Source organism: Aptenodytes forsteri, unplaced genomic scaffold, assembly GCF_000699145.1.
Source record: "Aptenodytes forsteri isolate BGI_AS27 unplaced genomic scaffold, ASM69914v1 Scaffold241, whole genome shotgun sequence".
Taxonomy (NCBI): domain Eukaryota; kingdom Metazoa; phylum Chordata; class Aves; order Sphenisciformes; family Spheniscidae; genus Aptenodytes; species Aptenodytes forsteri.
Genome location: NW_008795252.1, coordinates 3,180,996 through 3,204,587, shown reverse-complemented (window position 1 = coordinate 3,204,587; position 23,592 = coordinate 3,180,996). Strand labels below are relative to the sequence as shown.

The following is a 23,592-nucleotide window of genomic DNA, read 5'->3' as shown; positions in this document are numbered from 1 at the left end:
ATCCTCTTTGCTATGTCTGGGCCCCCAGTTACAGAAATTCCTGTAGATTTCTCAGCTGCTCAACTTGACCGACAAATACTTGCTTCCCATTCAGCTTTCACAAGAAGTGCTTCTGTTTAGCAAGCTTGTCTGAGCACCGGTCAGCCTGAGCACTGCACAGAGGTGCCTTCACAAGTATTTGCTTGTAGGAAAGTCACATTCCAGCCTGCTGAGAGACGATGAGGGGAGAGGACCCAAATATAAAACAATGGTCCCGGAAACAGTCCTCCCTTTTGATCGTAAATCATTGCCTAAGCATTTTGCAGGCACTTGCATCCAGTCTAACTTGTGAAAGGTCAAGCTGGATCAGATAGCTCAAAAGACTGGAGGGTGGTTGCCAGACAGGAACAAATCCGGGACGGTGGGACACTGCTGCAAGCTCAACTGCAGTCAGTGTAAGACCATCTTGTGTTTAGCAAAGGAATTAGAAACAGGGCTGGAGCTAAATCCAACCTAACAGACTCTCTTCAATGTTCTGCCATCTAATCCAGTGAATGAGGCAGGAAATAGAAATGCAAACAAAGTGATTTAAATGGAGGCACCATCAGTTACCATGATTCCACATGCTTGGCTCTCACACCCCTTTAAGCCCGCATATGTGAGTAAACTGAAACAGCTTACTGTGCAGTCCTGCAGCCATTCCACCCCAGGCTCAGATCTTGTTAAACCTCATAAATTACAAGGGTGGGTGTGGATGGATTAGTACTCCGAAGGGAAATCTCTACTGCAAGCTGGCCCTTCTGTGGGAAGGAGCGTGTGGGTTCAGTAGGTGGCACTCTTACCTTGGTGTGAGCACCGAGGCAATCGTCTCTGCATGAAGCCATGGAGGATGCTGGATGTCCAGGGAGGCATCAACCTTCACAGGTTTTTTTCTCAGAGCTTGCAAGAAACCAACGGCTGCACTTTGCATGGGGCACTGATATTCACTTACATTCTGCTCAAATCCTGCACTCAGTAATTGTTTTTTTTCCTTCCAAAAACTCCCTCTACAGTTTCAAGGAGATAAGATTTTTTTGTGAGAAGGTAACAATTTTGTGCTTTATAGATAGGTCAAGGATCCCAGTGCAAGAATGTACAGGCGCAGTGTTTTTTGCACACTCAGAAACAGGTCTGCAATACCCCAAGAAGTTGCTATTTTTTCACGTACACCTCCTGCAGACCCAGCACCTTGTTCTAAAATACATGTAAAAACCCCATCTTTTAGTGTATAAAATATACTGGAATTCCGGTCTAGAGCAAGGAAAGGCCAACAGTGCTGACTGCAAAGGGAGAAGAGCATGGTTTCCATTTCTGCGATGGCAGAGAGATCTGCAAATGAGATGAGGGTGCAGCAGGCAGGCCACTTCCGTTTCTTTCACTCTGTCCTCAAGGGAAAGAGGGCATGTAAGGCAGCGCGAATGCATAGAGTCCTTAAAAAATGCTGGAGAGAAGAAAGTCATCTTTACTCTTCCTGGAAAAGGTATTTCTGCTACTGGGGAATTACAGAAGCAGAATTCTTCCCTCTGGAAGAGCATTAGTTAAACAGAGGTTGTATCGCTGTTCTGCCAAAATACACATTTTAATCAGATACCAGATGTAAAGAGTTGATGTTTATGAAACTATAAACTAGGTTCCAAGGCAGTCCTACAGATTTCTAAGACAGGTCTGTATTTACTACTGTGTCACAGAAATAGGTTTTTTTTCCAGTTGAATGAGTTCTACACCCTTTTCAATCCATCCTGGAATAGTTAGGTTATTGCAGTGCTCACACACAAAGCTGTTTCCACACAGGATGAAAATAAAAGCAAATTGACTATCCTCTAAAACTTTACATTTTCAAAGACTAGTTCCAGATTTTTCAAAAATCTGCCCCTACTGTCATGCAGATTCTGGCTCTAGATGGTAAATTTGACCTATTTGTTGGGTCATTAGGAACAGGGGAAGCCTCTTGCACTTGTAGTAGACCCCAGTACAGTTTTAAAATGTCCCCCTTAGACTAGGACAGTCAGAAGAATCCCAATTTCTTTTTCTTTGCTTTTCCAAATAATGTTTTGAATTATAAAAGTCTGGAGGAGAACTTCACTCTAGACGAAACAGAATGATTCACGTGGTCAGCCTATTTTTTATTTGGAGCAAGACTTCTAACACCAGATTGCATCTTCTTGCCCATACCTCTACAGCACTACTGAGAACAGATGTCATTTGCCTACTGATTGAGCAATAAGCAACACTGGCCATGCAAGTCTATTCTCAACTCATGTGCCAACTTTGCCTGCAAATGAAGAACTGAAGATAAATAAGATGAGCAAATCCCACTTCCAAACAGTATCAGTCTCTCTGCCCAACTGTCTGTAGTGTTAATCTGTGAGAGGTATCCTTGTCAACAACTGCTCGAAACGCTCTGCAGGTTGGTGTCCCACATATTAATTTTTAATTTGACAGCACTAGTGTTGATTTTTTTTTTCCATCTAGAAATTGCTACAACCATGATTTGTCACACTTGCAAAGCTGCAAGATCAAATGTGCAATTCTGGACACAGGCATGTTAATCCACTGTGTACAGGCAACGAGCATACTGCCAAGTGGACCTGGGGTAACCCATATGAGCAGCATACTGTTGCACCAGTGAGTGCCCAGGAGGCTTCACCTTCAGCTGTCCTTGGAGCCGTGCCCATCATTTAAGTCATAAGGCCCATTCAGCTGAGGAACATCCCTGTTTTCACAAGAGCTATGGGGACATTTTGTGATTCAGTTTGCAATACAAAAGAGGGCTCCGCCAAGGCCAACACATGCAATGCCAAGCACTCACATTCAGTTGGGTGCGGATCCAGCAGCTCCATAAGTTTACAGCAATGCAAACTGGTGCCCCTGAAAGAGGCTGACACAGCCAAGATTTTGCCATGCTTGCAACCCCTTTAAAAAGAAGTGGAAGGAGGATCTGAGTCAGTTATAGATCCTTGCACTTAATAATCCCCTTATTATTTCGAAGCCAAATGTTTGATGTTTACTTTCTTCAGTAACTTAACTGAGAGGGATACTCTCAGTGCACTGTGGCCCAGAGGTGAAGATCTTGCATATGGAGCAGCAAGAGGCAAATCACCTTCCCCTAGATCATTTCAAAAATTCACATGGGCATCTAAAGCATGAAAAATGATGGGGACAGGAGATGCATGTCTCAACCTGCTTTCCTTGTATGTTCTGATGCTTCAGGGATTATTACCTGGCTCTAGGACACCAAGACCCCTAAGTAAGACACTAGAAAGAGAAAAAAACTAAGTTAAAAAAACACTAACTAAACTAGGGCACTTGAGAGGTGTCATTCACACCAATAAACTCAAGTCAAATGGCTCTATAAGAGTGTAGGCTCATCTATTACAACAATGAAAGGAACTACAGGGCCTTTCCTAGCTTCTCAACATTAAAAGCAGCAAAATGAGGAGGAGGAAGGAGACGTGAGAGCTTTCCAAACGGAAATTATTACTGGGAGGTTCCAACGTCTACTCATACTAACAATAGGAATGTCCAGAGGTCATCCAGAGAGCCACTTAATATTTTGTTTGTTATTTTTACTTTAACCATTCCTGCATGCAAGGCAGAGTTTTCAGTGAACTGATCACAATAGCCCGTAAATCCTTTTTCTTTTGAGATTATAGTGAATTTAGAATCTGACAGAGGCACACACACCATCCAGACCATGCCCTTCCATATGTAGCCTATTCCTTTCTGTACCTGTTTGTCAACAGCAGATTTACTGTGCTGCTTCACTGTTCTTGTCCTGTTATTCAAATACCTTCATGTTTCTTTAGCTCTTTGTTTAGCCCTTTTCCAAGTTGAGGCAGTTTTAAAATGGGCAGACAAATAACTTACAGAAATGTATCTATCTGATTCGTTTCAGAGACAGTAAATAGCTCACCCTACACTGCCTCCCCTCTGTGCCACTAGTCTGAAATAAGTAGGCAGACTTGTAGAGAACTTTGCAAAGCTACTGGCATTTTGCAAGAGAAACAGAACTCTGTTTTTTATGAAAATCCATTCTAATGACATTAACATCTGCTCCTTGTTTGAAGAATATTTTTAACTGTTGCCTCCCTGGGAAAATGAAAGATGCCACAGTCTCTTTCATGTTCTCACAGAGTAGACAAACTCTGTTGGTTTTTTTAAGGTCTGTTCTGAAATACCCCAATACAGTTCACTGCAGGGAAATCTGAGTATGCATCTCACAGGGCAAAAAGGATCTGCATTCACCCTCCTATGAGATTTCACTCTAGGACACTGGCATGTGAGCAGGGACTTCATTTCAGAGATGAACAACACTTGGTGTATTAAATCATATGCAGTAGGTAAAATCTGGCAACCCATACAATAAGGTCTTGGAGTAAATCTCTTGAGTACTCACAAAAACAAGGCTATGTACTTCATCATCAAATAACGCTGAACTGTCTCTTACTATGTATTTTTTTTCTCCAGTCCAGTTTTAAATATCTCAAGTAATGGAGATTCTGCCATTTCCCAGTGGTAAGCCTTCCGCACTCTTACCAGGGTTAAGTACTAAGAAGCCATCCTACAGCTATGACATCTATTACTCTCTTTTTTCAACCATAACCCACAGTTATATCTACCTGGATGCCTATAAGCAGCAGCGCCAAAAATTTTAACATGTTCACTGAAACCTGAGAGTAGTATTTACCCAGTCATGTAAGTGGATATATGTATTAAAATACATACTCAGATTGGAATATGTAGTTTTGGGTTTGGACATATGCATGTGCAAATCATGGACGCCCACGCGAACAAAATTTGCATGCTCACATGGACACGTTATCATGTAGCTAATGCCTTAGCAGACAATAGAACTATTTGCATAGACAAGTTCTGCAGGATTGGGAACACAACCCTGTACATCAAACGCAAGAGCCTGAAGCCTGAAATTGTAAACACTTGCAATAATGTACTTCCAGATACTGAAGACCCATATAGAGCCCATGCAGCACTCAATCCTATCTGATGTCTGCTTTGCTGGGACAGGCTGGCCTTGGATAGCGCAGGCAAGAGTTTGGTCCTCAGCAGGGAAGAGAATTAAGTTTTCTCTGACTGTCCTCAGTTCTTGAGGTATTAATATCCTGCTTCTCACATGGAAAAGTCACTGACTGCATGTATGGCTGTAGCAGTAAACAAAACAAACTCCAAGACAAGTGTTAAAATGATATTCCAAGGAGAACTTCCACTGTAAATTGAAACTTGATTAGAAAAACATATTTGCTGGTGTTTGCATTCTCTATCAGTTACTTATGGGGCAATGCACAATCCAGACATAAAGAATCATAATATTTCACGGGTGTGATAGACTATTTCCACCAAAGCTTAGCTTTTGTTTTATGTCATGTTTTCACTGCTTGCAGATAAACACTAAGATCCAAACAATAGCCTCCATATAACAGCCAGGATATAGCTACCTTCTGGTCACTTGAACAACTGAAATGGAGGAAACCATATGAGGGAAGCATTCACAAAGGCTATCTTTACCTCCTCTCCCTATGCCCTGGCACTGTCACTAGCGAGGGACAGACTCAGGTCCCCTCCTGCTCTGAGCAGAAGCACATTTCTCTCCAGCTGCCAGCAGCAGCAGAGGGAAGGGCCACCGTTTCCCCATTCACTTCCGCACCCATTCTTTTGTGCTTTACGCATTTCAGGGACACATGCCAATTCACACAGCAATAAAAAGCAATCTGTTCTTTTGGCTGGCAAATTTTAAAATTTGCTGTCTCTCATTTATACCTGAACTGTAGCTTGCTTGGAGCAATAACTGCTATTAATAAATTTCAGCTTTAGCAGTGAGAAGGATAGTACTCAAAGCCCAGAAACCTGTGATTGGACTAGTAGGACTTCTGCTTACAGCCATGTAGGATAACACTTGCAGAGTCCACAAAGCAGAAAGCTGAATAAGCTGCCAATAATGTAGATGCAAGTTCTCTCCACCCCAGCTGTTTCTAGCAATAGTTAATTTCAATGACCCTTTCAACAACAGGTTTTATATAAAATCATTAATGTTATTTTTAATACTTTAAGAGGCATGCTCCAAACATTACTATTCACTTCAAACTTAGCCACAAAAGCCAGAAAGAGCCACAACGTGGTAGGTGTGATACAAACACAGAGGATAGATGCATCTCTAGCCAAAACAGGTTATGCCTTGATTTTACTGCTGAGTGGGCATGAGTGGAAGCCTAAGCCAAAGCTCCTTAACAGACACCCCAGTAAACAACAGTAAACTCATGAAGTGTGAAGCATGGGAACTATTCACCCTTGTGTGCCACCACATACCAGCAAGAGCATCCACTGTCTCGCTTCAGTCTGAAGCCATGGTCCGAGTCCAGGCTTCAGGCTTGATCCTTCTCTGCTGGAAGAGTTTATACAAATGTGTGCACAGACACACACACACGCAGCTCTGGAAAGAGAAGAGCATTTCCTGCTGGGCCAATTTATGGAGACGGTCCTGTACCAAAAGCTCCTATCTTATGATACTCTGAATTTTACTGGTGAACAACGTCCAAGCCCCGGTCGGGATCTCGACTTCACAAACAACCCAATAAACTCAGCTAGCAAAAGCCATCCGAATTCCACCGAAGACAGGGACTGTTCAGCAGCTTATGCCACTTGAACAGCTCGGAGGTATTCAAAATGCAAACCTTGACTAGAAATACTCAGTTTGGGCCTTTCTTATCCCTGAACTTAGCTTAAAAATATAAAATTGGAGCCTCAGACCAGGACCCTGCCTCATGCAGGTTAATGATCAGTTATACCCCTGACTGGACCACTCATTTTTAATACCTGGTAACGGCCCGTAGGTGTTTTGGAAGGGACTTTATTTCACTAGCTGCACAGGGATTACCGACTAACCGGATGCTCCCAAGAACTTTTGGAGAGCAAACAGTGTCAGTTTATTTAATAACTTTCAAAGTGAAACTAAAATCTTGTCCAAATCATGTCTCCTCTGATTTAATTAAAACGCACCACACATACTGCACTGCTCTGTTAATCATTAACAAAGTTAATTGAAGACAGAAGATGAGTCTTTTCTTTCCTTCAAAAGCCTCCAGCCAGTGGAAAACTTCAAAAAACATTCCAAAAAAAGACCAGTACAGTATGATTTTTGTTAGAATGGTCAACACGTCAGTATGTTTTTTCCCCTTCTTCTGTATTTCTGATTCCTATAGGAACGCATGTTAAAAGAGAGGGTTTTTTTTTTTTCTTGCTTGGCAAAATACCTTTCCCAAATTTTCTAAATATTGCCTGGTATTTGCGTCAATATGACAGTCATTGGGTTTGACAGGAATCAGATTGCTAAACCCACACAAAAATGCCTTGGAAATTAGGGTCTAGTTATACATTCAATTTCATTCAAATCCACTTTAGCAAACTGGCAAGGAGTGGATCTGAACCGTCCCCATTATCCCTTCACTTCTGTGGTTCACAACAGAGGTTTCTTCAGCACGCTAATCTCTATCCTAACTTTTAGACTCACTCACAATTCCTGCTGTCTGATAAATCTACTTAGCACTCCTGTCCCAATCCATTTTCACTTTTCAAGGTGACCTAGCAACCCATGAAACTTATCCTCCCTGTGCAGCAAGCCTTTCCAACTTCTTCCAGGGAGGAACCGAATAGGAAATTAAAGAGTGTTAGAAGTGTAACACTTTGTGGACTATTCAAGAAAGAGGATACATCCAACATCTATTTTTCCAACAGTTCTCCTTTTTTGAAGGAGACCAAAACAAAAAAAAACCCAAACAGAAAAGGTTTCTTTCTTCACTTTCTTCAGGTCTTAGGGAAATCTAAACACAAAATCTTCCAGTCTCATCAGTACAGTTGTTATCTAATGGGATTTCCCTCTTGAAAGCAACAAAGGGTCAAGGCTGAACACTTCCACAAGGCCTGTCAGATCACATCAGGACAGCACTCCATCAAGGCTGGATTCTTGCCTCCAGCCATGGCTCATGCCTAATGTTTTAGAGGAAAGCAATGGGAAAAGAAAAAAGGCAAACCACACTGCACCTGGTCCATTGAGCAAAGCTCTCCCTGCACAGCAAAATTCCTCTCTGCCCCCTGCAGGCAGGCAGCTGGGGCTCTGCCACGTACAGGCATTGCTGTCTGCACTGCAGTGTCTTTAAAAAAAAAAAAAAGTAATTTATTGCAGGATAATACACATAAAAGAGTATCAAGGAGTTAAAATGAAATCGCCATAAGTGTTCAGTATTTGCATCACAGCATGTGCATCAGGACATAACGATCTGGGGACTTAAATTACTCCAGAGTAATGAAAGACCCAAGTAATTTTTTTCTTTGTTATTTCTCTACATACCCAAGTGCTAATACTTACTTCTGCACTGAGGTACCTGAAATCTGTTGTAATTTAGTAACAACAGCATGTGAACAACTCTTTAAGGCATTGTGTATCTACTTCCTAGCTTCTCCTGGAAAATAGCTCTCGGGTCACACCTTACACTATCAGGATAGGCCAGGTCTGAGCAAACTCTTAAGACCATGATTTCTTCCCGTCTACACTGTACACCCTCAAACCCATGTTGAGGGGCTTGACCTGTCTGCAAAAGGACAGTCCAATGTGCTCGAGGCTCCAGACCTCATCCACGCTACCCAGATGCCCTGGGTAGAGACAAGTGCAAGCACCATTATAAACAACAGCCCAGCTCAGTGCCTCCTGAGCACAGCCCAGCATGGCCAGCAGCAGGCACCATGGATGGGAAGCCTTGGACCCCACGTATGAATGCTTTAGCATCTGAACCGTTCACCAGCCAGGTAACAGCATGTGAGGAAAGCCTCTCAGCTCTGATCTTCTGCTGAGCACGCTCAAGCCTCCAGCACCTATGCATAGCCTTGGGTCCCCCCTGTCAGCACAAAACCATGAGCCACTTAGGAGGCAGACCCATGGGAAGGAAGAGGGACATCTGCAACCCCTTACACTGTACATGGGTTGTTTTGTTATTTTTCTAGGTCTGTTTTGGTTTTCATTTTTAAACATCTTATACATTAAGGTATCCATGAAGAAATGCATTTGTAAACAAACATCTGTGCAGTGCTCTCCGTTTGAAGACAGTCTGTCTCAACTCTTCACCATTGTTCACGGACTTAGGAAAGCATCCCCTTCAGCCCAGCAGCCAGCAACTGAGGGATGAAGCGGCACCATGTGGGTGACAGGTGAAGTTCCCAAGCTGCAAGACTGCAACCTGGGCATGCTTCCCTGTCACAGCAGGGTCACATCCCTCCTTCAAAACCTACCCATCATCACAACACCCTAAAGATTTCTTAACATTGATTGGAGAGATGGGTCATATGATGAAGGTAACCTCAGAGACACCTGAGCAGGGATAGGGTGGCATGCATTCCTCACATCTTCTTTTCTGTGGGCGTAACACAGGAGCTTGCATGAGGACTTCAACCATGTGCCTAGGTTAAGCATCCAAGCAGTTTGTCAGCCAGCTGGACAAGAGTGAGAAAAGCATCATAGATCTGAGAGCAGAAAAAGCAAATGTAAGTGTTCGTCTGTGTTTAAGGGAAACTGATAAATACGGAATTATTCCCTTCCCACAATCTTTAAAACCCAACTACTGGACCACTCTCACAAGAACCAGCATCCCTGTACAATTCTCCTGGATCTCCCATGTCACTGCACGGTGTTCTTTGGGACTTGATTTGTGTACAAAAATACACCTTCCCCTAACTTGCACTAGCCAGTACAGTTTTTTGGCATGCTACAAGATGGTGAAGAAAGAGCCTGAACCTCAGCTGTTCTTTCACTAGGCAAAGAACAGGCAAATCCCCTTAGCCACTACTGAACATAAAAGAAGCCCTTATCAGCTCTCACTGTCTGGGATGGTCTTGCATCCTCTGCAATATGCCACTAACCAATCGTCTCCCTTTTCCATTCAATTCTTCATATTAAGATGGAAAAAACTGTCAATAAGTGGCTTAAGAGAAATGTAACCTTTTCCCAAAAACAGCTGACAGGCTTGTCTTCAAGGAGATTTAAATAATGTAGCTATCGTAAGAGTCAGTAGCAGTCCAACTTGCATAGAGAAATATTGACCACTGGCTACAAAGAAAAATAACTTTCATCTTCAAACGGCAAACCTCCCCTCCAGATCTGCCAAAAGCTGCAGCCTGAGCTCTAGAGCTGTGACTATAGTTTCATAACGATGTCTTGTGCCCTGAGAGAAGGCTTCAGAGCGTCACGTTTTATGAATAAACTTCATGGGATGGGAAGGATTCCAGGAACAACTCCTCCACAGGGTCTTACGGGATTTAGAGGTTCTGGAGAGATTAATGCATATGCAGTATTACAACCTTCCTCCTAAAATAAGTCATTGTAACAGGAACTTACCCCTGCAGTCTAAACAACTTACGTTTGGAAAGTGAGCATTTTCTATCACTCCAAAACGCAGGCAACTGGAGACAAACCCGTTCTTACAGCTCTTACAGAGCTTCTGACCAACATTTCAAGGTTTTCATAGTAATAATTAGCAACATCTCACTAAAATGGTCACTAGAAATTTTAATTCATTGGAACTCTTCAAACCTATTAAAATCATGTTGCCAATAAACATTTCAGAAAAGTATGAAAGAGAGAAATCGGAAGCATTTTCAGAAACTTGGCAGAGTGTCAAACACTTCTAATACTTGAGAGCAATCTTTCTTTTTTTCCTCTTTCAAAAAAGGTTTGCAGCTTTTTCATCAGCATTCATTCATTTACACTGAAACTGCTGTGAAATTCTGAGCTTAAAACTAAGCAAGGACTTCAGGATTTGGCCCTGTAGAAAGTAGAAAAATCCCATCAGCTCCAAATGCCAGGGTAGAGCCTGAAAGCAGAATGGAAGCATTAAACTGAATTCGTCGCAGTCTGCCAACAAGTAAGCTAACTAACTATTGATGAGATGTTCTGCGATAAAACTTAGCTCTTTTTTTAATGTTGAAGCTCTTGAAAAGACTGTTTTAGGCTCCGATAAGCCAGATGCTATCTCAGCGAGGGCTTCTAAAGCCTCCAAAGAGCTCTGAAATCAATCAAGGATCTTTGGGCTTTCCCAACGTGTTTAGAAAGGGGAAGGGGAGCCAAGATACATACTTCTGATATGCTCATTAAAACCACCAAGGACACTGATACTTGTGCAAAGTACATTACAAAGTAATCAAAGCCAAACAGATCTTGGGTGGGTGCTTAATGGATTCATGTCTAGCGTTGTGACAGCATGGGATTCGTAACAGGGGCGCAGGCTCCTTCCTCACGGCCAGGGTGGGCAGCCTGTCCGAGGGCAACGGTGTAACTGAGGTGGTGATCCCAGGGGGATGCTGCCCATAGGACATCCTGCTCCCTTCCTCCTCGCCCACGTGTCCCAGCCACCCGTCCTCACATACAAGGAGGACCTGGCAGTGGTGTGTGCAGCCCATGGGGCAGGAAAACAGCACCCTGACCCCACACAGTGGGAGCTTGGGCATTTATGCAACTAAGGCAGATGGGAAATACGCAGCTGGGAGAAACACTTCTGGTTGCGTGGGCTTCACCCTGCACTGTGGCTCCATGGGCCTCGAGCAAGCCCCAGTGGAGATGCCACCCCTCAGCAGTGGGGAAGGGACCAACAGCAGGTCCTGCCTCTCCAAACACCATCATGGACAAAGACTCCTTCTGCATCACTTGATGGGATTTATGTGAGCATCTGCAACACTTGGGATTTTATAAAAAAACAGCCGGCCTAGACCAGTTCTGAACCCAAAGAATAGTAGATAGCAGACATTTTGGGAGTGTAAGAAACTGTACAGAAAAGAAACAAGCATAGTGTGATCCTTCACTGGTATTTTATTCTTATCAGTATTATTAAACATGCATTCCTTTTAAACGCAATCCCTTTCCAAAACCCAACTTTGTCCACACCCTTCCATTTGATTCCCAAATACATTTTTTAAAAGTGTACTTCTCAAAAAACAAAACCTAGACAATATACCACTCAAATAACCCAATCAAATTATGGGATGTTTTCTTTCTCCATTCTTCCTTAGGAGGAAAAATATGAATCATAATAATCCCTAGACAGGAGAATATTTTTATATTTACATTTTTATAATTTACAAAATCAAAATAGGGACACTTTTTGAAACATTATAACCTTTTTTGTTATTTTTTTCCCTCTAAAATCTTCCCAGAAAAAAACTTTCATCTGTGATAAGACATGACATGCAAAATTTCAGGGGATACAAAATTATTTGGAGAAAGTCAAGGCAAGTTGATTCAACTGGGAAGATAAGCCTGATCCTTAACTGTGACCTGGCTACTCCTGATGCACATGACAAGGCTTAAGAAGTTAAATGTGGTTCTGAGAGGAGTACGGTACAGTTTTTGTTTTCAGAAACTCTACTTTTAATTGAAACGAGAGATAAAGAAAACGATCCTTTGATGAACAGGGTCTGGCTTTAGGCATTTTCTTATCAAGATGGCCACGTTCAGAACCCACCCACCAACATACCAGAAACCACAGTTGGCAAATGCTACTCGCAAAGGCATTTCCTGCGTTCTGACTTTCTAGCTGAGGGCCAGATGCTTCACGATCCTTCCTTAAAAGCACAGTTAAAGGAGTGGGCGTACAGAGCCTTCCCCGATCTTGCATGGTCTATGTAAAGACCAGGCGGCATCCCAGCCATATGTTCAGCATCAAACAGGCAGGGGTCTCTTCCCTTATTCGCAGGAGTTCCCCACCCCAGTGAAAAGAGGGCCAAAGGACTACTTTTTCTACTCCATCACCTTATAAGCTCCAGTTTATAACGTAAACCTGCTAAATTAAGTTGTCCCCACCTATGTGATGTGCCAAAATATCACAACGAAAGGAAGAGCAAGCATTATTAAAAAAGTAAACAGCAGCTGAAGGGCCTAGAGAGAGCATTTTGGTTTACTTCAACGTACAGCATGCACGCCACTTCCAACAAGTTACTTCCAGCTTTCACTCCTACTATCTTTAATATATAATAGGATAATTACTTATGTGAAATTCTCCAAAAGCACTTGCCTCACTTAGAAGTGAAAGACTGTTTCAAAAGTAGAAGTTAGAACCTTATAAAAATGTTTTCTGTCCAAGAATTTCTACAGGCAAAAATTCTGAAAGTTATAAAAAATATTCAGTCCCTGCCCAACAAAACAGCCAAAACCAAAACAAGCACAGGCTAGTAATTTCAAGCCTGCTAATACCGAATAAAGAAAGGTAGCTTTCATCCAGAGGTGAAACACACAAAGCTCAAGTGCAATTTGCATGTGCAACTATCAGACAGATCAGAAATAATTGTACAGGGTGGCTGGCTAGAGATATAACAAGCTCTTTTCATGTACATATACACGATCCATGCTTACAGTAGTAGCCCCTGCAAATACAATCCATATTATTTAGTGTCAATCTGGAATATGTCATTGTACATGCCTGTCTACAAAAATCAAGCACAGAGCAAAGGAGAAAAACTTGTTATGGTAAGAATATACCTTCAACATGGCAAAATCGGATTCCCAGAGCATCCTTAATTCTGCAATCTTGGGCCTACGCATTACAGTCCTTTGCTACGTGATGAACCCAGATGTATGCAACATGATGGACTGGAAGAATCAGTAATAAAGGAAAGTCACAGCCACAGACACAGTTCCTCTATCTATTGCCTTTCTATGGCACTGTCATTTAGGGCAGTTCTTTCACAGAAGTTACCCCAAAGCAACAGCTTTTTTCCCCATAGACTTTAAGACAACACTGGGATCAGAAAATAATGCACTCTAAACAGTGGCAGACAGAGATCTTCAAACCAAATGGGGAAAGTCTATCGTATTATTTAACAATATAATTAAACTTCTGGTAAGGAAACTAGGAACTCTGCATGGAAAAAACCTGATTTGTTCCCATCTTTTGAATGCATCTAAACCCCAAGATCTTGGCTGCATATGGTCACAGCCAAGCAGAGGACTCCAAGTGAACTGCCTGTGATGAAGAGGTCACTTAATCATTACTTATTTAAGTGTCCTCAGTTGTGGGAATTGCGCCACTGAAGCAGGATTAGAGGAGACAGGACCAAGATCTAAACAATAAGCATAATCTTCGCTACCTTATGTTAAGAGTCACTCCATCTGCTTTCTCATAAGAGGCTCAGACATGTCATATAAATTCAGAAAAGGTCCATTATTTAAAATGAGGTTAAACATTTCATTTCTCTATATTCTGTTTTACCTTTCTTCATTTGTGAACAGCTTACTCACAAATACAGGTTGGAAAAGAGAGACTGCTTGGGTAAATCAAAACAAATTACCAGCTATCCCCTTCCATGTGGTATGGCTCTTCCCTAAAAGGTAGGCATTTCCGATCCACCTCTTCACAAAGTGATGGTAAGCAGTCAGATGCCATGCCTTATTTCTACATGTGTGCACTACTGTATCTGACAACAGCCCCCTTCAAGAACAACATACCTAGTGCAGGTAAAAAGAAAACAACTGATACATCTCACAGCTTAGCACACAGTATTTGTTTGGACTATTTACCAGCTGAATAAATTGATGACTAAAAGGTTAGGATACTTACACACATGCACATTTTGTCCCAATCAGTCCCAGAGCTCATATTTAGAGTCCACTACCCACCCACTCTGCAGACTCAGACTAAGGCCTAAGAATAGCAGCTGGGTTTCTCTGGCTCTTTGCACTCGTGGCAGGAAGAACAACGCTGCCAGCTGCAGCAGAAGAAAGCAGAGGGATGGCCTCATCACCCACAAATATGCACATCAGCTCAAATGCCACCAGCAATGGTTAGGCTGAGAGCAGTCCCAAGTGGATCAAGTTCTTCTGTTTTGGGTGACAGATTTTATCACCTTCCCAACAGCTAGCCTGAAAGAGCACATAAGGGATTTTATTAAATCTGTAACTTCCCTTTATTCCACCAAATGCAGCAATGTCTCTCGGTCTGTTTTAAGAAGGTGTTATTGATGGTGAAGAGCAACAGTGAAGAAAGTTACTCCAGTTTGTTCTATATTCCACACCCAGTGGTGTCAAATCACCTTCCAGTAATCAGGTGCTCCAGCTCTTGTCTATGGGTCTATTTTAGCCCAGTTTAGAACTGTGCTCCTCTAACTATTTATCCAGGCAACCGGATGCAGTCCACACGCCCAGCACATGTGATTGCTACCTCCAAATAGTATTCTCAGAAACAAACATCACCTGGTGTCTCTATTTCCCCTGAGGCTGGATGACAAATCTACCCAGAGTAAATATTCTGAGAAGTGCACCCAAACCTGGGGTCTCAAATCGCTGGTTGGGTTCATTCGCTTTTTTGCATCTGCAGCAGAAAGAGAAAATAATCCTTCCTCTTGCTGCTTTGGCTTTTTTTTTTTAGCTAAAGTACTAGCCAGACAAACAGAACAGGTTACGATGGACAGGCAGATATTATTATTTCATCGTTGTTTTTTGCTCATGTCTGCCCTATACTGATCTTGGCTCCAGCCATACTATAGCATGAAAAAAAGTAGGAAGCAAGAGTTAAACAAAGATTCTTTAAATACTAGCAAAACATTTGGATTCAGGCTCTCGTTCATGCCCTTTAAAGCCATTATTTTAAAAAATGTTTATGCAGCAGAGGCATTTCTCCTACACATAAAAATTCTTGAAAAACAGGAAAAGGAAATTAATGCTTCCTTCGAAATTAACCGCTGTTGGCACAGTCTTGAGTCTGTTACTGTGATACTCTACTGTGCCTTTACCTTTGTCCATATTTACAAGATCCTGCGCTTAAAAGTTAAACTACCAGTAAGTTTCAAAGGGATAATAAAACCAAGCATTTTTGCTGATGTCAAACACATTTTTAAAATAATTTTTAAATTACCATCAAATTACACAGAACATTATAGACAAATGTAGTCACCAAGATTGTATTTTCAGAGTTTAACCCAGAATTTTAAGAAATTTGCAACGTCTCACCAATGCACTAGGATGGCATAGCCAGGCATCCCTTCAACACAGACCAGTCGAGAAAATTTCTTTTGTTCTGGCAGTGTTTCTATTCTCTAGGAATTTTCATCCACTGCGTAGTATGCTGTCACCTTGCTATATTATGGGAAGGAAGAGTCCCCATGCCTTATGCCTCTTCTAGCACACCTATGCAGTGCCAGAAATCATATGCCCCCCATACTTTCATCAGTGGAATTAAATAGTGCCCGTTTTGATCAAAACAGGCTGAACAGACTAAAAGTTAACTCTAATCTTATGCAGATTTCCTGCAGAAATGCAAGGGGGCACTTCAAAACCATTCAGGCCCCAACACAGCAAAGTTCTTCAAAGCTTCCTTAAATCCTGCTGACAGCAATGAATGCGTACATGTCCAAGTGTTGTAGCCCACATAGATGGATTAGAAGCCACCACATAAATTTTGAAGGCATCCTTGCCCAGGGAAAACGTCGTAATGATATTGACATTTCATGACATGAACGTTTACTTCTGCTATTAAAGCACTGGTATTTTTACAAGAGTAAAAGGCTCAGTCTGGATTAGCAACAGCAGTGGAAGACTTCTAACAGACTTCTGACTGTGCTGAAGGGACTACTGCCATGTTGGCAGTGGGAACGCAAAGGATTGCAGGGATAACCACACAAGCTATTACAGCTCATCCTAAAGAGATAACACTAACCAAGTAAAGGACTTCTCCTTCCCCCTCCCCATACAGACTGGGCACAGAAGTGTATCTGTAGCACAAATTCTTACCCCACAAGTGTTATATCAACCATTACCAGCCCTAATTGCTCTTGAAGACACTAGACAAAAGGTTTGACCAAGCAGTGGCTATATTTTGTGAGCTTCTGTGTGTCTGCTGAAGTCGCCTTTAGCAAGGAGCTATGCAAGACTGTCCCTGACAAAGATCAAGCCAAATTCAATCTTTGTGCAGCTTCACTGATGACAGCATCCCCAGGCAATCATGTCCTGTGTTTACTTCATGGAGGGGAGCCCATAAGCAGCAAGTGAGTGGACTCGGCTCTTTGTTTACAATGTACTTTTCAATACTGAAGACTTAGTTGTATTTTCACGTCCAGAGGACTATGTCTCACTTGAACAGGAGGTTCCTTCAGCAACAGGTTCTTCTTTCAGTGAAACTGCACCAAATTCGTTGTCCTGACATTCTCTGAAAATAGTCACATATGGCCTCACAATTTTCAAAGACAAAATACATTCCCAGCCTTCCTGGATAGAGGACAAAGAATATCAGATATAGAAAAAATATGAATGAAGAAAACGCCATGAGTTTTACAGCTGGTCAGCTTTCCCCTAGATTGCCATTCCTCCCACCACAGTGAAGCCACTAAAGGCACATTAAAGCTTTTCCTCTGACATGAATAATTCCTGGGAGGATGATTGTGAACTAGAGATGGAGGATTGTGGTGCTGAGAAGACAGTGGGGAGGAAATAGAGGGAACACAAGGAATGAAAACACAAAACATCTCTGAGAAGACCCTGTAACCCCTATAGATAAGCTCATTTTTAATTTCATGCCATTTTGGATTCAAAGCCCTTAAGAATATTTGCAGAACAGCAGTATCAAAGAAATTCTGCAGTTACAATGTTGTCCCTTGCCTTATGCTCAGAGAGAACGGCCCAAATGCCTTTTACTTCTACCTCACAACTAAAAAATTTAAGATACAAACAGCTCAATGCAACGGGCCTAAAAATGGCGTCATCTTTCACGGATCAAGTCTCAGAAATTATGTGAGCAGTAGCAAAATCCTGCTGGAGCATTTTCATTTCCATGAGTACAGTCCTACTCAGTGAGACGAATTCTGTTATGATTAGTGTGACCTTGAGTATTATGTAACTGCAGTCTGGGAGAAATTTTATTGTTGAAAAAAACTTCATGAAAAAAATAAATTAAGCTACTAATGTTAATGACAGAAAGGGGAAATTTGATCTAGTCACATTCTAGACAACAGAGAAAGGAGAAAAATACTAAGATTGACTAAAACCACGGTTTTTATCAGGTAAGAAAGGCAAGGTAACTGCGAAAGAAATCATTTGACTAAATCCCATAAACTGAGAATGTGAGAAACTTGGTGGTCTCCAGCCAGGTTTTAGTGGACACATTACACCGGGCACCCTTGCGAGCTAACTCAGCAAAGCCGCCTCTCAGTCAAGGCTATGGCACATGCAGAAAACTTCCATTCATGACACTGCCTGCTGTCTTTGACTTGGGAATCAAGACATCAACGTGTCTGTGATCCATCACCTTTCTTCTTGCTGACCTCCAATGGTTTCTGGCCTCCCTGCTAGAATAGCATGGCCGGTACTGACCCTTGGGCAAGGCATGAAAGTGAGTCCTGCATCCATCTGGTTGCTGCTGCTCCCCCTGGGTTTTGCCCGCCCAGGGCTAGAGTCCCCCTAGGGTAGCTGAGCCTACTGCATACTCATTATTGTACTCCCCAGGGCTCCTCCCCCGGTGGATCATTGACGGTTTTCAGCAAAGACCTTCCAAGACTACAAAAATCTGCCTGGGGTAGGTCATCAGCTGCCTTTGGGCAGAAGACCCCAGCCTTTTTGCCGGTCTACTTGATGTATATCACAAACAGTTTCTCCAGCAAGGCATATCTAAGCACTCAGGCTCTCTCCAGTCACCAAGCAGGAAGCACATTTCCCTAACGTTTACATAGTCTTGAAGATCAAATTTTCTATTTAGTAGTAACATTTAATAACTTGTGATCTTCAGGCAAAAAACATTACAGATGGGAAATTAAACCCTGATCTTTGTGAACATTACATTGCTCACCCAGCAGGTCAAATCAAGGTGCAGTCTGCACTGAAAAGGGTTTGCGTGAGTTTTCCTGTCCTCCCAATTTCTTCTTTCTTATCTTAGTACAGCAAATGGGCTGTGTGGCCACCAGCCCTTGCTTCAGACAGAGTAGCATTTCAAAACTGCAGGGTATGTGCACACATCTGCCTACCTATTTATGTGGCAAACATGAATATAATAGCCAAATTAACAGTAACACGAGCTGCCAAAACCGCAAACGCAATTCCCATGAAGTCAACAGCACTGTTTTACAAACAGGGCAGGCGGGTTACAGGCCACAAATCCTATTCTTTTCACCTCTGCAGAGAAACTGAGGCTTGAAACATTCATCTTTCACCTTCAAAAACACCGTCCCCTCTCCCAGGGGCTAAAAGGATGCTCTGGGGCTGCTGGCAGTAGCAGGGAGCTTGGGTGACATTTTCAAGAGCACGCACAGATTCTCTAATGGGGCTCCACAGAAGCCATAGACAGAGATTCCAAAGACAACCTCACAAGGTATTGAAATACCTTTTAAAATCTGACTCTCTGGACAGGACATATCTCACCTAATTTTAGCTGTCAAATAATTAGCTAAAACTTCATACTGGTCATCTAGGATTCCCCTGCCTAGAAGCCACCTAATTCCCATTAACTGTGAGGCTCTGCATGTTTCAGTCTCTTTTAAGATTAAACCCAATCTTAAAAAAAAAAAAAAAAAAAAAAGAAAAAGAAAAAGGCCTGACTAGACTCCACAGCTGTTCACGGGTCAACTGTGAACTTCTCTCAAAGGCTGCACTTTAAAATGTGTCAGCTTATACCTGCTTTGAATTTGGCCCACAGTCTACACAGCACTTTCTCTCAAGTTCACACAATATTTGACTGTTTTGTAGGTCGTAATTATTTATTGACTTGTGTGGGAACAGGCTTTGCTGGGGACCATATTTTTAAGTTACAAGTACGGTTCAGCATGATACTTTTTTTTCTTTTTTTTCTTGTCCAGCATTAACTTCAGTATGGTACAAGTAGCAGCTCTCACAAACTTGCCAAAAAAAGTGGAATACTTTCTGTGGGAGTATAAAATAGATTGGCCACTGTTATTCTAACAAGCGCATTAGTTCCATGTGCAAGAGAAATAAAGTGCTCATTCATTACCCAATTTGCGGTGACAGCCTAGTGAGATATCTCGTTTATATTCTGATAGCCCCATGAAATGAACTGAATTCCCACACAGTCGCAAAAGGCCAAAGTTAGCATTTTCTTTAAAAAAAAAAAAATAAACTCAAGTCTGCCTCTGGAGCAGATTGGCTGTAACCTTGAACCTTAAAGGAAATGAGAGGGAGAAAGAAAGAGCAAGGCACACATCATAAGAGGGGGTGGGGAGAAGCTAATGGCACTGGGAATGGAAAATGTGGGCATTAAAAGAATTTCCTATTCTAAACAATGTGCAAAGTTAAAAATACCTTCTCCTGAGATTATCCTCAGCATAAATACTCATGATGGCTATTTATAGCTGTCTGGTAGCCTACGACAAAGATTTTTATTCCAACAAAGGAGCTGTATACGAATGCAGGACCTGTTTAAAGAACTATTAAAATGGAAAATAAACCACTCCTGCGTCAGCTAGCCATATTGGTACCTGTTTCCAATGCAGTCTAAACACTGCTTTCCTGGATGCTGACAATTGAGCATTAAATACTAAAGGGAGGGAAGAAAAAAACCCTTGGTATATTTATCACAAACCTAATACCCATTGTCATAAAGGCCAACACCCGAGTGCCTTCAAGGCGAGGTGCTGGGCTGAAATAAAGAGCATGCAAGTTGCTCAGCACGTCTGTGGGCACCCAGGGGCTCCTGCGCAGCAAAAGCCCAGAGCCAGGATTGCGTGGGACAACCCAGGGAGGGACCGTGCCGGGGCCCCCGTGCGAGCCAGGCGCCGTGGGTATGATCCTGCTCCACTGGGAAACCACCCTGGGCAGAGTCACGTGGCACGGTTTGCCAGCAACTCATCACATGGGAGATGCTTTAAACATTTATTCTTTCTCCTAGTCTGTTCTTCTACTTTTAAATCTTTCCACTAGTGTTGATCTTTGGGGGCGGGGGGACAGAGAAATACGTGGAACCCAAAGCACCACACATCTTCAGAAAGGTGAAGATGGCCATGTCAAAGTAAGCAGTCGCTGGCTCACATGAAGGGCTTTGACCCCAGTCCTGGGAGTCCTGCGTGTTTTTGATGTTCAAAACACAATGGGAACAGAGAGGAAGGGAAGGATAGGGATCACGTGTAGAGCTTGAAAGAAAGAGGGGGCTGATCACTCCCAGTACTCGCCAACATATATTCTTACTGTTTTGGTTGCCTTCAGCTTTGAACTAGGCAAAAAAAAAAAAAACAAACCCAAAACCCAACAACTTAAAAGCAATTTGTTTGTGAATATACATTTGAAATCCATGGGAGGATTTGCTGAGATACCCCATGATATCAGATTGCAGGTACTGCTGGTATGGTTTTTTTAGTGCAGGGTACACCTGTGATATGAATGGGGGAAGGGGCTTTTCCCCCACCACCTGTACATGATGAAGTCCATGTGTCCCATTAGATGGGTCTAACAGGGTGATCAAAGCCCACTTCAAACCCCTCCAGGAACTATATCCTTTCTTTTTACCTCCTGGTCTCAGGTAAGCAGTTGCATCTTGGGGTGCAAGGGTGTGTGAGAGAGATCCTGCTTTGTCCCTTTTCAGATCTCCCTATAAAGCTTGTCTTTCAGTGCAATCACTGTGCCTGGGTCACATTTGCTAATGACTCGACAGTTAATTAGCTGACTTGTGACAACAGTTTGTGTTATCTGTAATTGCCTGACTGCATGTTCTGCCACTTCTCTGTCAATCAGCCATGCACAGCCTGTGTTAATTAAGACTGCAAGAATTTCAGAGCAAAGGCCTTTCTCTTCACTGTGTATGTGTAAGGGACTTTACAGTACAGTTCTGATCATAAAGTTCAACTAATGTATATTTTTCAGCTCAGCTTTGGTTTGGCTCCTTCAATGCAAGTTAAGATTTGCATTTAAAAGAGACATTTTAAAATAATATTTGATCTGAGTTGCAGTTCAAGAAAAGAGTAACAGCTTAAACTAGTTTCGAGTTCACATTCAGTTTAAATCTTTGGTGCTGGTTTCTAATTTGTGACTCCAGATAGTACTGAAACACCACTGATTTGAAGTGCACCTAGCAGCAGAAGAGGAGTTGCTGAGCACAATTTAGCTAATGCAGAGGAGAGAAGCCAAGCAGCAAAGCAATTCACATTGCAGCAGCGCATGTTTCACAGTGATAACATTGACCCCTGTCCCCTCCACCAGAAAGAGAGCATTTTGCCCTGCTCCCCAGCCCTCTCAAGACACATGGTTCACAGCTCAGTACTAGGATGCAAGGCCTCTAACCCTTATTTCTTAGTGGAACAAATTACCACCTGGAGAAAAACAGAGCTGCTCATTTTCACCTTGCAGGAAATGTAGAAAAACCCCCCCCCATTTCATTTGTAAAAAGGGTTTGGGGTGAACTTTCCCAGCTTTCAGCACTCTCTTCTAGCTCTCCATCACTGAAAGCTTCTACCAATACAGGTTTTCATGAAAAACAAGCATTTCATCCATTTTTTGTAAGGATGAAATCAATAAGAATTTTGCCCACAGAAGGAATAACAAACAGGAACCTTTGACTGCCTGAATGATAAGACTGTCTTCGCTTACATGCAACTCCCTGTGGAAGCAGAGGAAAGTTAGCACAGCAAAATAAGCCATTTTGAGACACGGAATTTTAATGGTAGTTTAATCTATTGCACACAGTTTAGCGACGTAATGAGAAGCCTATAAACCACACAAGTGCTACAGACTGACATCCACATTTCAGTCATAGTATATGGTTTTAGACACAGCAACGACCATAGCTGGATAGTACAGTACATTCTGTTCTACCAATGGCAACTCAACAGCATCATCTACATCTGACTCTCATTCTTTCTGGTATCCAGTATTATGGCTTTTGGAACAGGATAATAACTATTATCCCACCCCCTCCCCAATTCTGTGGTCAGCAGCTCACTACTCCTAGCATATTTAATTGATAAATAATGGGGAGTGGGGCTAGGGAGGATAAGTCTAGCAAATGGAGTTGAGTTACATAAGCGACTTTTTTTTTTTTCCTGAAAGTCTTAATTTATTATCTGTTCACAATCACTAAATGATGTACAGGCTCAACTGCCACATTCCCTTCCTCTGTGTAAACAAGGTTGCAGGCAGTTCTGTGTCTTTTGAGACTCATACCACTCTTTATTAAAAAGTGAAGTTGCGTTTGCCCTAGTTTATGAGATGCCCAAAATACAGCTTGCGAGCAAACCTCACAGCTGTTCTCTGCCTTAGAGAGACGATGCGGTCCCGTGGCTGAGACATGGCTTCTATTCCCAGGTCTGCCACTAAGTGATTAAAGATGGAGCTTGAGGTAAAATGTGTTATGACAGCCTAAACCCGTGATGACAAAGGCACATTTACAAGAAACAGGGACATGGTTCTGGTTTGGGGGGGGAGACAAAAACAGGGAAAAATAATAATCTGATATGGCCATAGCTGCTATCCCAGATGGTTAATCCAGTTCACAAATGGCAGAAAAGTACCTTCAGTCAAAGGGTCTGGTACTGCTCCTGCCCTATTTTCTGATTGCTTTCCCAAAAAATCAGCATCATAGAATCATAGAATCATAGAATCAT

At 42.3% G+C, this 23,592-nt stretch overlaps 1 protein-coding gene across 6 annotated transcripts in view; it reads right to left on the bottom strand.

The window, feature by feature from the left end:
- The window catches only part of CALD1 (caldesmon 1), a 203,638-nt gene that overhangs the window by 56,254 nt on the left and 123,792 nt on the right, over positions 1 to 23,592 (bottom strand). The window lies entirely within an intron of this gene.